We start from the raw sequence: 13,186 nt of genomic DNA on the forward strand, positions 1-13,186 counted from the left end.
CAAGAAATCACTATCATCATCTTATTTAAGTCACATTACCTTCCTATCACATCACTTCAATTCAATCCATATCTAACTCATATTTCATAAAAAGTTAAAAAGTACACTTATTTAAAACATCTCAAATAACCTTTTATAAATTCTGTTTTGATTGGAATTTGAGACCACATCAACGGCAAGGTGGTGTGTTACTTTTTGAGTGAAAGTTTTATATTTTATTTTTGTGAGGAGAAGATAGAACAACAAAGAATATATAATATATTATTTATAATAAAACAAAATGAATAAAATGAAAATACAAATAAAATGAAAATATAAACCTTAGGCATATTATTTGGTGCTCAGTGAAGCTCAGTGAACAAAAAGAATATATAATATATTATTTATAATAATATATATAAATATATTATATATTCTTTGTTGTTCTATTATCATTTTCTTAATTTTTATCATTTTCTTAATTTAATACCAAATAATATGCAATGCATATTATAATAATATATATAAATATAGTATATATATCAAGTAATTATAATTTAATACCAAGTAAAATATTATAATTTAATACCTTAGGCATATTATAGTAATATATATAAATATATTATATATGCAATACATGAGCTTCACTGAGCACCAAATAAAATGAAATTGATAAACCTTAGGCATATTATTTATAATAAAACAAAGGAATGTTTGAAGGTTGGGGGGTTTCAAGAATCTATGGCCTCCTTGGGAAAGTTTGTTATTTTAATAGGTTATTTTAGTTTTTAACTATTTTAGTAGGTTATAATTTTTATGTTTGAGAAAATAGTTGAATTTTTTTGTAGTTGAATATGATGTTTATGAGAGAAAAAGTAAACGATTATAGATTTGAGATAATATTTTGTTTTGTTAGTTATTTTAGTTTATTTTATTTTTTTGGTAAATTTTAACAAAAAAAAAGAGTCAAAAATCCACTTCTTGTGGACTTTTATGAATAATTATATTTAATTACTATGAACCTCACCTTCACTTCGGCAACTCGCAAATTGAAACTTGTTAGGTTGAACTTATTTTTTAAAAAATTAAATTTTTTATTTTTGGTGAATTTTAAAAAATATTTTATGTAAAATTTTTATATTTTAGGTACACTTAAAAAGTATAATATTTATTAATTTTTTTTAAAAAATCATCAAATACAAAAAAAAAAATGATAATTTGATAAATTTTCTTATTTTGTTGTATTCAGTAATTTTTTTAAAAAAAAAATTGTACAAATTTTTTACTTTTTAAATGGATCTAAAAAGTAAAAAACAATAATTAATTAAAATATTTTAAAGAATTACTAAAAATATAAAATATGAACTGAAAATTTAGAAATTTGTTTTTAAAAATTACGAACCAACCAGAGTATAGTTTTTTTAAAAATATATTGAAAAACATGTTTAGTTTAGTTTTTTTTTTCTTCTTTCTTTCTTTCTTTCTTTTTTTTTTTTTGCTTTTTTTTCCAAAGGGTTATACTCTAGTTAATAATAATGGCCCGTTTGGTGTAGTTTTTTGTAAAATAAAAATTGAGGCTTTTTTGATAAATTTACTTTCTAAGAGTTTTATTCCATCCAACCCATATTCTTTTTAACTATTCCATTAGGTCCTATTTGAGATAAGAAGACCAAAATACCATTTTCATCTACTTATGTTCCATTTAGTTCACATTATTTTCTTATGTTTCAATAAGTCCTATAGGTGACATAATTACCAAAATACCCCTAATGTGAATGTTCACACTGTCAATGTGAATGTTCATATCGTCAATGTGTAGAGGCCCGGCCCGTGTCGATTCTCGTGGGTGCCTGGAAAAGTTCAAGTCGGGCCGGGACGGGCCCAACCCATTGACAATGTGAATATTCACATTGACATGTTAACATTCACATTAATAGGAGTGTAAAATTGGCTCGCGTCCCGTGGCAGTGTGAAACCCGCCCGCGGCCCATGGGCGGGCCCGTTGACAATGTGAATATTCACATTGACATGTTAACATTCACATTGATAAGAGTATAAAATTGGCCCGCGGCCCATGGGCGGCCAAAAGCCTGCCTACGGCCCGGGGCAGGCTCGACCCGGCCCGTTGACAATGTGAATATTCACATTGACATGTTAACATTCACATTGATAAGAGTATAAAATTGGTCAGTGGCCTAGGGCGGGCCCGGCCCATTGACAATGTAAATATTCACATTGACATGTTAACATTTACATTGATAGGAGTGTAAAATTAGCCCGTGCCTCGTGGCTGCCCGAAACCCGCCCACGGCCCATGGGCGGCCCAGGTCATTTTTTTTAATTCTTTTTAATTTTTCTACCAAAATTTTATTATTTTCCACAAAAAAAGAAACTAGGCCTCGGACCGAGCCTTGAATGGGCCTTAACGGGGCCGATGGGTCGGGCTGGGCTTCAAAGTGATGGCCCAGGCCCTAGCCTAGAGTCTCGGACTAGGCTCGAGCCTGGGCCCAAACGAGCCTTTCCCGGGCTGGGTCGGGCCAATCTATGGGCCAAAAAATTAGGCCCAGGCCCTAGCCCTAACACAAGGGTATTCGGGCTTTGGACGGGCCGATGGATTGAGCCTCGGGTCGGGCCGAGCCGGTGGGCCTATGCCTAGCCTTGAGCTTAGGTCAGGCTTAGGCGAGCCTGGCCATTTTCTTTTAATTCTTTTTAATTTTTTCTATCAAAATTTTATTATTTTCAACAAAAAAATACATTGCGCCTCGAGCGGGCTGGGCCTCGGACCGAGCCTTGAATGGGCCTTAAGCGGGCCGATAGGTTGGGCCGGGCCGGGCTTCAAAGTAATGACCTAGGCCCTAACCTAGGGTCTCGGACATGCTCGGGCTCGGACCGAAACGAGCCTGCCCCGGGCCGTGGGTGGGCTTCGGGCAGCCCACGGGCCGCGGGCCAATTCTACATTCCTATCAATGTGCATTTTAACATGTCAATATGAATATTCACATTGTTAACGGGCCGGGCCAGGCCTACCCCGGGCCGCGGGCAAGCTTCGGGCAGCGGGCAAATTTTACACTCCTATCAATGTTAATGTTAACATGTCAATGTGAATATTCACATTGTCACGGGTCGGACCGAGCCCGCCTTGGGCTGCGGTTAGGCTTTGGGCCACCCACGGGCTGCGGGCTAATTTTACACTCTTATCAATATGAATGTTAACATGTTAATGTGAATATTCACATTGTCAACAGGCCGGGTCGGGCCCGCCCTGGGCCGCTGACCAATTTTATACTCTTATCAATGTAAATGTTAACATGTTAATGTGAATATTCACATTGTCAACAGGCGGGGCCGGGCCCGCCCCGGGCTGCCCATGGGCCGTGGGCGGGTTTCGGGCAGCCATGAGGCGCAGGCTAATTTTACACTCCTATCAATGTCAATGTGAATATTCACATTGTCAACGGGCCGGGCCGGGCCCGCCCCGGGCGGCGGGCGGGCTTACTTTTGGCCGCCCATGGGCCGCGGGCCAATTTTATACTCTTATTAATGTGAATGTTAACATGTCAATGTGAATATTCACATTGTCAACAGGCCGGGTCGTCCATGGACCGTGGACGGGTTTCGGGCAGCCACGAGGCGCGGGCTAATTTTACACTCCAATCAATGTGAATGTTAACATGTTAATGTGAATATTCACATTGTCAACGGGCCGGGTCGGGCTCGCCCTGGGCCGCTAGCCAATTTTATACTCCTATCAATGTGAATGTTAACATGTCAATGTGAATATTCACATTGTCAACGGGCCGAGTCGGGCCCGCCCTGGGCCGCTAGCCAATTTTATACTCTTATCAATGTAAATGTTAACATGTCAATGTGAATATTCACATTGTCAACAGGCTGGGTCTGGCCCGCCTTGGGCCGCTGGCCAATTTTATATTCTTATCAATGTGAATGTTAACATGTCAATGTGAATATTTACATTGTCAACAGGCCAGGTCGGGCCTGCCCCGGGCCGCCCATGGGTCGTGGGCGGGTTTCGGGCAGCCACGAGGTGCGGACTAATTTTACACTCCTATCAATGTGAATGTTAACATGTCAATGTGAATATTCACATTGTCAATGGGTCGGGCCGGGCCCGCCCCTAGCGGCTGGCGGGCTTTTGGCCGCCCTTGGGCCACGGGCCAATTTTATGCTCTTATCAATGTGAATGTTAACATGTCAATGTGAATATTCACATTGTCAATGGGCCGAACTGGGCCCGCCTCGAGCCGCCCATGGGCTGCGGGCGGGTTTCGCGCTGCCTTGGGACGCGGGCCAATTTTACACTCCTATTAATGTGAATGTTACTATGTCAATATGAATATTCACATTGTCAACGGGCCGGGCCTGCCCCGGCTCGCGGGCGAGTTTCGGGCCGCCCACGAGCCAATTTTACATTCCTACCAATGTGAATTTTAAAATATGAATGTTCACATCATAAAATTGCTAACCGTTTAAAAAATATTTATAAGGGTATCAAAATTAAATATAAGGGCATAAGTGTCCAAGAAAATAGTGTAAATCAAGAAAAATGACTTTATGGAATAAAACTATACATACATGGGACTAAATGGGTTAAAAAATTCCTTCATGGACTTCTTGGGTTAAAATACTTCTAAATGGGATTTATCAATAATTTGCCCAATAAAAATTGATAATAAAAAATACAGGAGTTGAAAATATCATTTATCTAGCTTCTCAATAATGAGTTTTTTTTACAATAAACGTGATAAGCACAAGTTATATTGCATAAATTTTAAAATAAAAAAATAATAATAATAATGAACAAGTGTATGGCAACTCTTGAGGTGTAATCGGCTGTTTGGTTTGGATGGTGTGAAGCGAAAAGAGAAAGAAAAAAAAAATTAAAGAGAAAAATAAAAACAAAAATGTTTTAGAGCTCTAATAAAGGAGCTCTAATTAGGGGCGGGTTTTACTGTGATAGTAATGTTTGTGTGTGTGTGTGTGTGTGTGTTTTTTTTTTCTTTTCATATCATTAGAGCTCCTTCATTTAGGGGGATATATCATTTTTGAAAAGAAAATGTTTCAGAGCTCTAATTATAGAGCTCTAATCAAAGCTCTAATGAGTTGGTAGTGAGTCCCACCCGTTGATGATATGATGTATGTATTTTATTTTTATTTTTATTTTTATTTTTATTCTTCCTGCCACGTTAGTAGAGCTCTGATTAGAGCTTCACCATTAAAGCTCTAAATCATGATTCTGTTTGAAATAAAAACTTTAAATTTTTGAATGAGTATAAAAACTATCTTATGAATCATTAGAATCCTCAAGTTAATAGTCATTAATGTTGCAATTTTTAAATTATTTTTTTTATACCGTAATTCTTTTAGGGCATTTACACATTAGTGGTGAGAAAAAAAAATTAAAATAATAAATATTAATAATTAAAATTTTAAAAAATCACTTTTTTATAAATATTTTTGTCCACCTCTCACTAGGCATAATTCCCCCATTCTGTTATCAAATTTTTTATTTTATTTTATTCAAAAGAAGGGTTACAGCAGAAGAAACAAAACAAAAGCACAACACCAGCAGACCAAAACACATAGGGCTAAACAAGCTTAAGCCCTTTCACAAGATGTTCAAACTATGTCTGTAACAAGCAGACTAGCAATTTCATTAAATGGGTTCTCTAAAGCTACCAGATCTCCTCTATGATTCACTCTCATATTCGCAAGTCCATCAGCACATTTGTTCCCACCATGGAGAATGTAGCTAACAACACAGTTGCATCTGTGCATAAGGAATTTGATATCCTCTACGAGAGCTCTGTAAGGGTAATTGTTGGTTGTGGTGTTGTTGATGTTGAGCACCACTTTTTCTACATCAGTTTCAATCAAAACATCACGCATGCTTTTCTTCAAAATAATTGTGAGGCCTCTGTAAATTCCCCAAAGCTTAGCTTCCTTACTTGTTGTTGACTCTAATTTCCCATGATAACCAAAAATCCAGGCTCCTCTAGCAACTCTGAATAAGCCACCATACCCGGTAGGGCCAAGGTTTCATTTGGAGCATCCATCCGTGTTGAGCTTGAGTTGTCCTGCACAAGGAGGACACCAATCAGTTTTAAGATATAATGAGTCACTTGTGAAATGGTCTGTGCGGAAGGCCTGGTGAATCTTTGCTGCTTCTTGCTCCACAGAGCCACCATAAAAATAGTTCCCCAAGGGATGTTAAAGCACTCTGTGTTCTTGCTCTTTAGATTATGTTGGAACCATGTATCCAAGGGCATGTTAAGAGTAGAATCTCTCCAGCTATGATTGGTGAGAATATCCCAGACTTCCACAGTTTTTTTACACTCTCTCAGTAGGTGATTTAAGTCCTTACAGTAGTTCTGACATCTTGGGCAAGTGTTATCATTGGTGAGGCCTCTAATCTTTCTTTCATAGTTGGTAAGCAACCTGTTAAGCATCAACAGGCAAATAAATCCCTTCAATTTTTTAGGGATCTTCAATTTCGAAATCCAGTTCCAGTTAACTAAGCCATTTTCCTGAGTAAATGCTTGATTAGCAATCAAAGTATAGGTAGCCCCAACAGAGAACCCACCACTGAAGGAGCTGTAACACCCCAACCCTTCACATGTCATCAATATTGTCTGCTTTGGGCCACAAACGCATGAATTTGTTTTTCTTAGTGGGTCACCCATCCTAGAACTACTCAAGCCCAAGCAAGCTTAACTGAGGAGTTCTGCTAGGGATTTCATCACTCGAGAAAAGGCCTCGATACTATATAAGGATCCAGGTTTTTACTTTTATCAGCCAGAAACTCCCCCTTCATTCCTGATTTGGGACACCGAGACCTTATAATCCACCCCTCTTAGGACTGCACGTCCCTATGTAGTAGCCTGCCAGCTTACAAGCTTGCCCACATACATCGCGAAACGCCATGGGCCCACACTCAGTGCTCTGGAGAGTCAGCTCTGATACCATTTGTAACACATTAACCCTTCATATGTCATCGATATTGTCTACTTTGGACCACCCCCGCACGGATTTGTTCTTCCCAGTGGGTCACCCATCCCAGAACTACTCCAGCCTAACCACACTTAACTAGGGAGTTCTGCTAGGGATTTCACCACCCTAGAAAAGGCCTCGATACTATACAAGGGTCCAGGTTTTTACTTTTATAACTCAGGAACTCCCCCTCTATTCCCAATGTGGGACACCGGGACCTTACAATACAAGCCAATTGGTGAAGCAAACAAATTCGATTTACGGCCACGCAACACGACGTGACGGTGGACTCACGGTTTCCTGATTTCTCTACATTTTCACTCTTGGAACAACGAATAAACTCTTCTAATATTCCTTGATAGCGATAGCCTAAAACCCCCCACCCCCAAGACTCCTCTTTCGCTTCCGCCGGAGGAGAAAAAGATGAACAGAGTCTGATAATCCAATCGATCGATTCAAATTTCACATCCACACAAACACATTCACAGTTCGATCGATCGATCGATCTCTCCACATTCGTCTCTTCAATGGCTTCCATGGTCGGTCTAGTTCCGATAACTAGGGCTTTTCTCGCTTCTTATTCCGACAAATACCCCTTCACTCATCTCTCCGACGATGTCTCTCGCCTCACGACTGAAATTCACTCAGCGAACTGTCATGCCCTAAAATTTGGATAATTAAATATTCAATCAATATTTCATCATCAAAATCCTAGGAGTGAAATAAAATCTAAATGCTCTTGTCTCCATAAAGTTTAGGTAAATTTCCATGCTAAAAAAAACAAGGGATAAAAAAATAATAATAACAAATGCCAACCAAACTATTTATCATGAATTCATAACTATCCAATACCTCCAATATTAAAGTAACAACAACTAGTTAAAACCACTTAAATAATGTAAAGTTGAAAAATAACCCACAATGCCAACTTATCAAAATACTAAGGTCAAATAAATAAATAAATAAACTAATATCAACCCTAAACTCTAAACCCTAGAGAACAAAAGAAATCTGAAAGACATATCCAACAACTATAGTTATTTCTCGTCACCATCGTAGCCCCAACTAATCCTGCAAAGAAAGTTCGGCTGCACTCAAATAGAACGCACCTGAGATGCTAAGAGACAAAACGGGTTAGTATACAAGTATACTGGTATGAGTACAAATATTTGACACCTAAGTGTCCACCAAACACAAATAAAAATACATTTAATTCATTTGTAATACCCCAACCCTTCACATGCCATCAATATTGTCCATTGTGGGCTACGCCCGCACGGATTTGTTCTTCCTAGTGGGTCGCCCATCCCGAAACTACTCCAGCCTAAGCATGCTTAACTGAGGAGTTCTACTAGGGATTTCACCACCCGAGAAAATGCCTCGTAAGGGTAAGCTTCTTGAAAAAAATGATGAAAATAATAAAAACTATTTTTCATTTTTTCAGGAATGAACTCTCGAACATATGACCGAAATTCGGGAACACAGGCCCGAACATTATTCATTTGTTCGGTAACAGGTAATCGTACATTTCTTATTTGTTTGGGAACAAATAACCAAAATTCGTGGAGATCTCAGAACCCACAAAAGAAGAATTTTGAATCAACAAAAAAAAAAAATCCTACATTTATTTTCTTAGGTCATGAACAAATATGTGAAGATGAAGTAGTAATCGCTTTCGTGAGTTTTGTTAGGGTTTTAAGAATAGATGTTTTTTGGGGTATGAGGGTGTGCATTCAATTGAATGGGTGAAATGTTTTCATAAGGATAATTTTGATATTATTTTGAGGAAAAAAAGAAATTTTAAGAGTTTTAAAATTTATAAGCGGAGGTCCAAAAAAATGGGAGATTCAAAATAATTAATGGAGCGGTAATAGCAGCACTCTATTTTAATTGCGTGAGTTTGATTCCCAATTTATTTAATTTGTATTTAAATGGTCTCCAACACTGCTCTTCATCCAAAATTTATAACCAAATCAGGATTAGTTTTTAGGAAATAGCAAATCAATCCAAGTTCTAAAAATAATTTATAAATTAGTGATAAACTTTATCCATATTAAAATGAAAGTCTTAAACTTTTTCATGTATCTATAATATATTTTTGAAAGGACATGTGGATAGTGATTCTTCCATTATTTTTTTATCTAAATTTGTGAAGGGTTAGGGTGTTACAAATGGTATCAGAGCCGCCTCTCTGGAATACCGAGTGTGGGCCCCTGGCGTTTCTCAGTGTATGTGGGCGGGCTTGTGAGCTGGCAGGCTACTACACGGGGACGTGCAACCCTAATAAGGGTGGATTATAAGGTCCCGGTGTCCCACATCGGGAATGGAGGGGGAGTTCTTGGGTGATAAAAGTAAAAACCTGGACTCCTATATAATATCAAGGCATTTTCCCGAATGGTGAAATCCCTAGCAGAACTCCCCAGTTAAGCGTGCTTAAGCTAGAGTTGTTCTAGGATGGGTGACCTATTGGAAAGAACAAATCTGTGCAAGCGTGGCCCAAAGCGGACAATATCGATGACATGTGAAAGGTTGGTGTGTTACAAAAATCCCTAGCAGAACTCCCTAGTTAAGCATGCTTAGGTTGGAGTAGTTCCGGGATGGGTGACCTTCTGGAAAGAAAAAATCCATGCGGGTATGGCCCAAAGTGGACAATATTGATGACATGTGAAGAGTTGGGGTGTTACAAATGGAATTAGAGCCGACTCTTCGGAATACTGAGTGTAGGCCTCTGACGTTTCTCAGTGTATGTGGATAGGCTTGTGCACTGGCAGGCTACTGCACGGGGACATGCAGCCCTAAGGAGGGTAGATTGTAAGGTCTCAGTGTCCCAAATCAGGAATGGAGAGGGAGTTCCTAAGCTATAAAAGTAAAAATCTAGACCCTTATATAGTATCGAAGCCTTTTCTCTGGTAGTGAAATCCCTAACAGAACTTCCCAGTTAAGCGTGCTTAGGCTGGAGTAGTTTCCGGGATAGGTGACCCACTGAGAAGAACAAATCCGTGTTGGCGTGGCCCAAAGCGGATAATATTGATGACATGTGAAAGGTTGGGGTGTTACAAATTGTAAGGTCCTGGTGTCCTACATCGGGAATGGATAAGGAGTTCCTGGGCTATAAAAGTGAAAACCTAGACCTTTATATGAAATTCCTAGCAGAACTCCCCAGTTAAGCGTGCTTAGGCTGGAGTAGTTCTAGGATGGGTGACTCGCTGGGAAGAACAAATCCGTGCAGGCGTGACCCAAAACGGACAATATCGATGACATATGAAGGGTTGGGGTGTTACAAATCAGAGCCGACTCTCCGGAGTACCGAGTGTGGGCCCCTGGTGTCTCTCGGTATATGTGGGTAGGCTTGTGAACTGGCAAGCTACTGCACGGGGATGTGCAGCCCTAAGGGTGGTGGATTGTGAGGTCCCGGTGTCCCACATCGGGAATGGATGGGGAGTTTCTAGGCTATAAAAGTAAAAACGCGGATCCTTATATAGTATTGAGGCCTTTTCTAGGGTGGTGAAATCTTTAGTAGAACTCCCCAGTTAAACGTGCTTAGGCGGAGTAGTTTTGGGATGGGTGACCCATTGGGAAGAACAAATACACGCGAGCGTGACCCAAAACAGACAATATCGATGACATGTGAAAGGTTGGGGTGTTATAAGAGCCAATCTAGTGGGGTTTATCTCATATTTCAACAAAAAGTGAAAGATGGATCTGTTGTATGAGTTGCTGTATAAAATGTGGTAGAATATTTTCAACCCCACCATGTCCTAATCCCCTTCCTCATCGATCATATCAGTAACTTTGATATCTTCTTGGGTATGTGGTCCTGGAAAATAGAAGCAAGAAGCCCATCCCTATACCACCAATCTTTCCAAAATGAAATGTTCTTATCATTGCCAACTGTCCATTTGGTATCCTTTGCCAGTATATCTCTAGTCTTCATAATACTCCTCCAAGTTTGTGATGCATTCTTATTGGCAGGCCAGTTAGCAAAAGTGTGTTTATGTAAGTGTTTGCCTCTGAGAATTTTGGACCAAGCAGTTTCTTTTTCAGAGTTTATCTTCCATCCCAATTTGGCCAACAAGGCTAAATTCTGGTCTTTAGCCCTTCTAAGTCTCAAACCTCCTTCTTGCTTAGTTTTACAGACTTGTTTCTAATTTACCAAATGAATTTTCTTCCTTCCTTCTAGATCACCCCATAGGAAGTTTCTATTAAGCTTGTCAATTTGTTTGCAAATGCTTTGGGGGAGTTTAGAGGTTTGCATGATGTAGGAAGGTATAGAAGATGACACAGATTGGATCACAGTAGTTCTCCCAGCTAAGGATAGAGCTTTAGCTTTCCATGAGGAAAACTTTATTTGGATTTTCTCAATGACACCATTGTATATGTTTCTGCTAATCTTGTTATGAATAAAAGCAACATCAAGGTATCTACCAAGGTCTTAAGTCAAACTTATACCACAAAGTAAACTAAGCTCCTTGGCTAAATTCCTGTGAATGTTTGGGGAGATGAACATTTTAGACTTTTGTAGGTTCATTTTCTACCTTGAAATGCAGCAAAACTCATTCATGGTTTCCATGATTGTATCACAGTTAGTCTGATCAACTTTAACAAAGAGGAGGAGGTCATCTACAAAGAATAAATGTGAGACAAATGGACTATTTTTTGAAGCTTTTAGCCCCTTCCATTTTCCTGCTTCCACCTGCACTCTGATCATATTATATAGTCTGTCCATGCATAGCACAAACAAATATGGTGAAAGAGGGTCACCTTGTCTTAGGCCTCTTCTTGGATTGAAATTATCCATAGTTTCTTCATTCCATAAGATAAAAAAATTCACAAAAGAAACACAGGATATTGTGAGATCTATCCAATGTTGGTTAATATTGAATTCTTCAAGAGTTGCTTTCAAAAAAAGTCCAAGATTGTCACAACCTAACCCAGAGGCCTAGGGCTCGAATCGCAACTCGCTACTTTATTCTAATCGTAACAAATTAAATGGCGCAGGCGCAGGAGCAGGCAAATGGAAATAAAAATAATTAAACATAAAATTTACTTCATTCTACTATTTTAATAAGAGAAAATACATCTATAGGGCTTTTATTATTTTATTATTCAGTGACCGGCCCTGAGTAAAAACAAAAGGGAGCAAAAATAAAATAAAACAAAATAATGAGAAAAGAAAAACAAAATAATGGTTCAGCATCAAATTCTTGTGCGGGTTCCACTACATGAGGTTATTGGTCTTCCTTACATCTCGTCACCTGAAAAGGTAACAGTTATAAGCACACAGCAGAATGAGAAATATTATGCCAAGAGTATAGGGAATACAAAATAACCATGGATAGTTATTTAACCTAAAATTGTAACAGAATTTAATTTGAATAAACGAATGATTTAAAGTGGCAGAAACTGAAATATAGAAATTATGTAAATAACTAACCACAACCACAACCACAGTACAGAATAGAACAAAGGTCATTGGAGTGACAATTAGAATAGAGATCAATGAATCCATGACAAACAGAGGACCACAAAGTAGTCAAACAGAGGCCAATGGTTATTTAAGTCCCCCAAGGTGTGGGACTCCTATGGTGATACTTACAAAACATAATTGTTTATAAGGTCATTGTCACGACCCAAACCCGCCCCTATAGGTTTAGTATCGTAACCGACCAGTAATCCTTAGATTACCAAAGACCTTTTAACAAAATGACATATTATAAGGGGCTACGGAAGCAAATATAGAAATATACATTGTCCATAGAGCTGTGTTAACATATGTAAGACAAAGATCTTTAAAACAAACTTATATATATATATATATATAGGTGACGTTATAAATATATTAGTCTTACGTCACCAAAGCCACATATACAGAACTTTCCAAAACATGTTTAAACAAAACATAAACATCAAAAAGTACAAAAATCCCCAAGACTCAAAACTTAATCAGATCTCAAAAAGGAACCTCCACGGGAGGCACAATGGCTGGCTGACATCCAAAACTCGCCAGGCAGCAACTTAGGCCTGGTCACACGCTTGCTCACCTACATATATAATAAATAATGGTGAGCGAGAGCCCAATGAATAAGAACAGAGTAAAGGGTTATAATGAATGATGTTGTCCATAACATAATCAGAAATTAGAATTCATATTAGAAACAGATTTACATTCACATTCTTTTTCAAGTCAATAACAGAAATC

Source organism: Camellia sinensis, chromosome 1 (genome assembly GCF_055761805.1).
Source record: "Camellia sinensis isolate YWXY chromosome 1, ASM5576180v1, whole genome shotgun sequence".
In the NCBI taxonomy this organism is placed as follows: domain Eukaryota; kingdom Viridiplantae; phylum Streptophyta; class Magnoliopsida; order Ericales; family Theaceae; genus Camellia; species Camellia sinensis.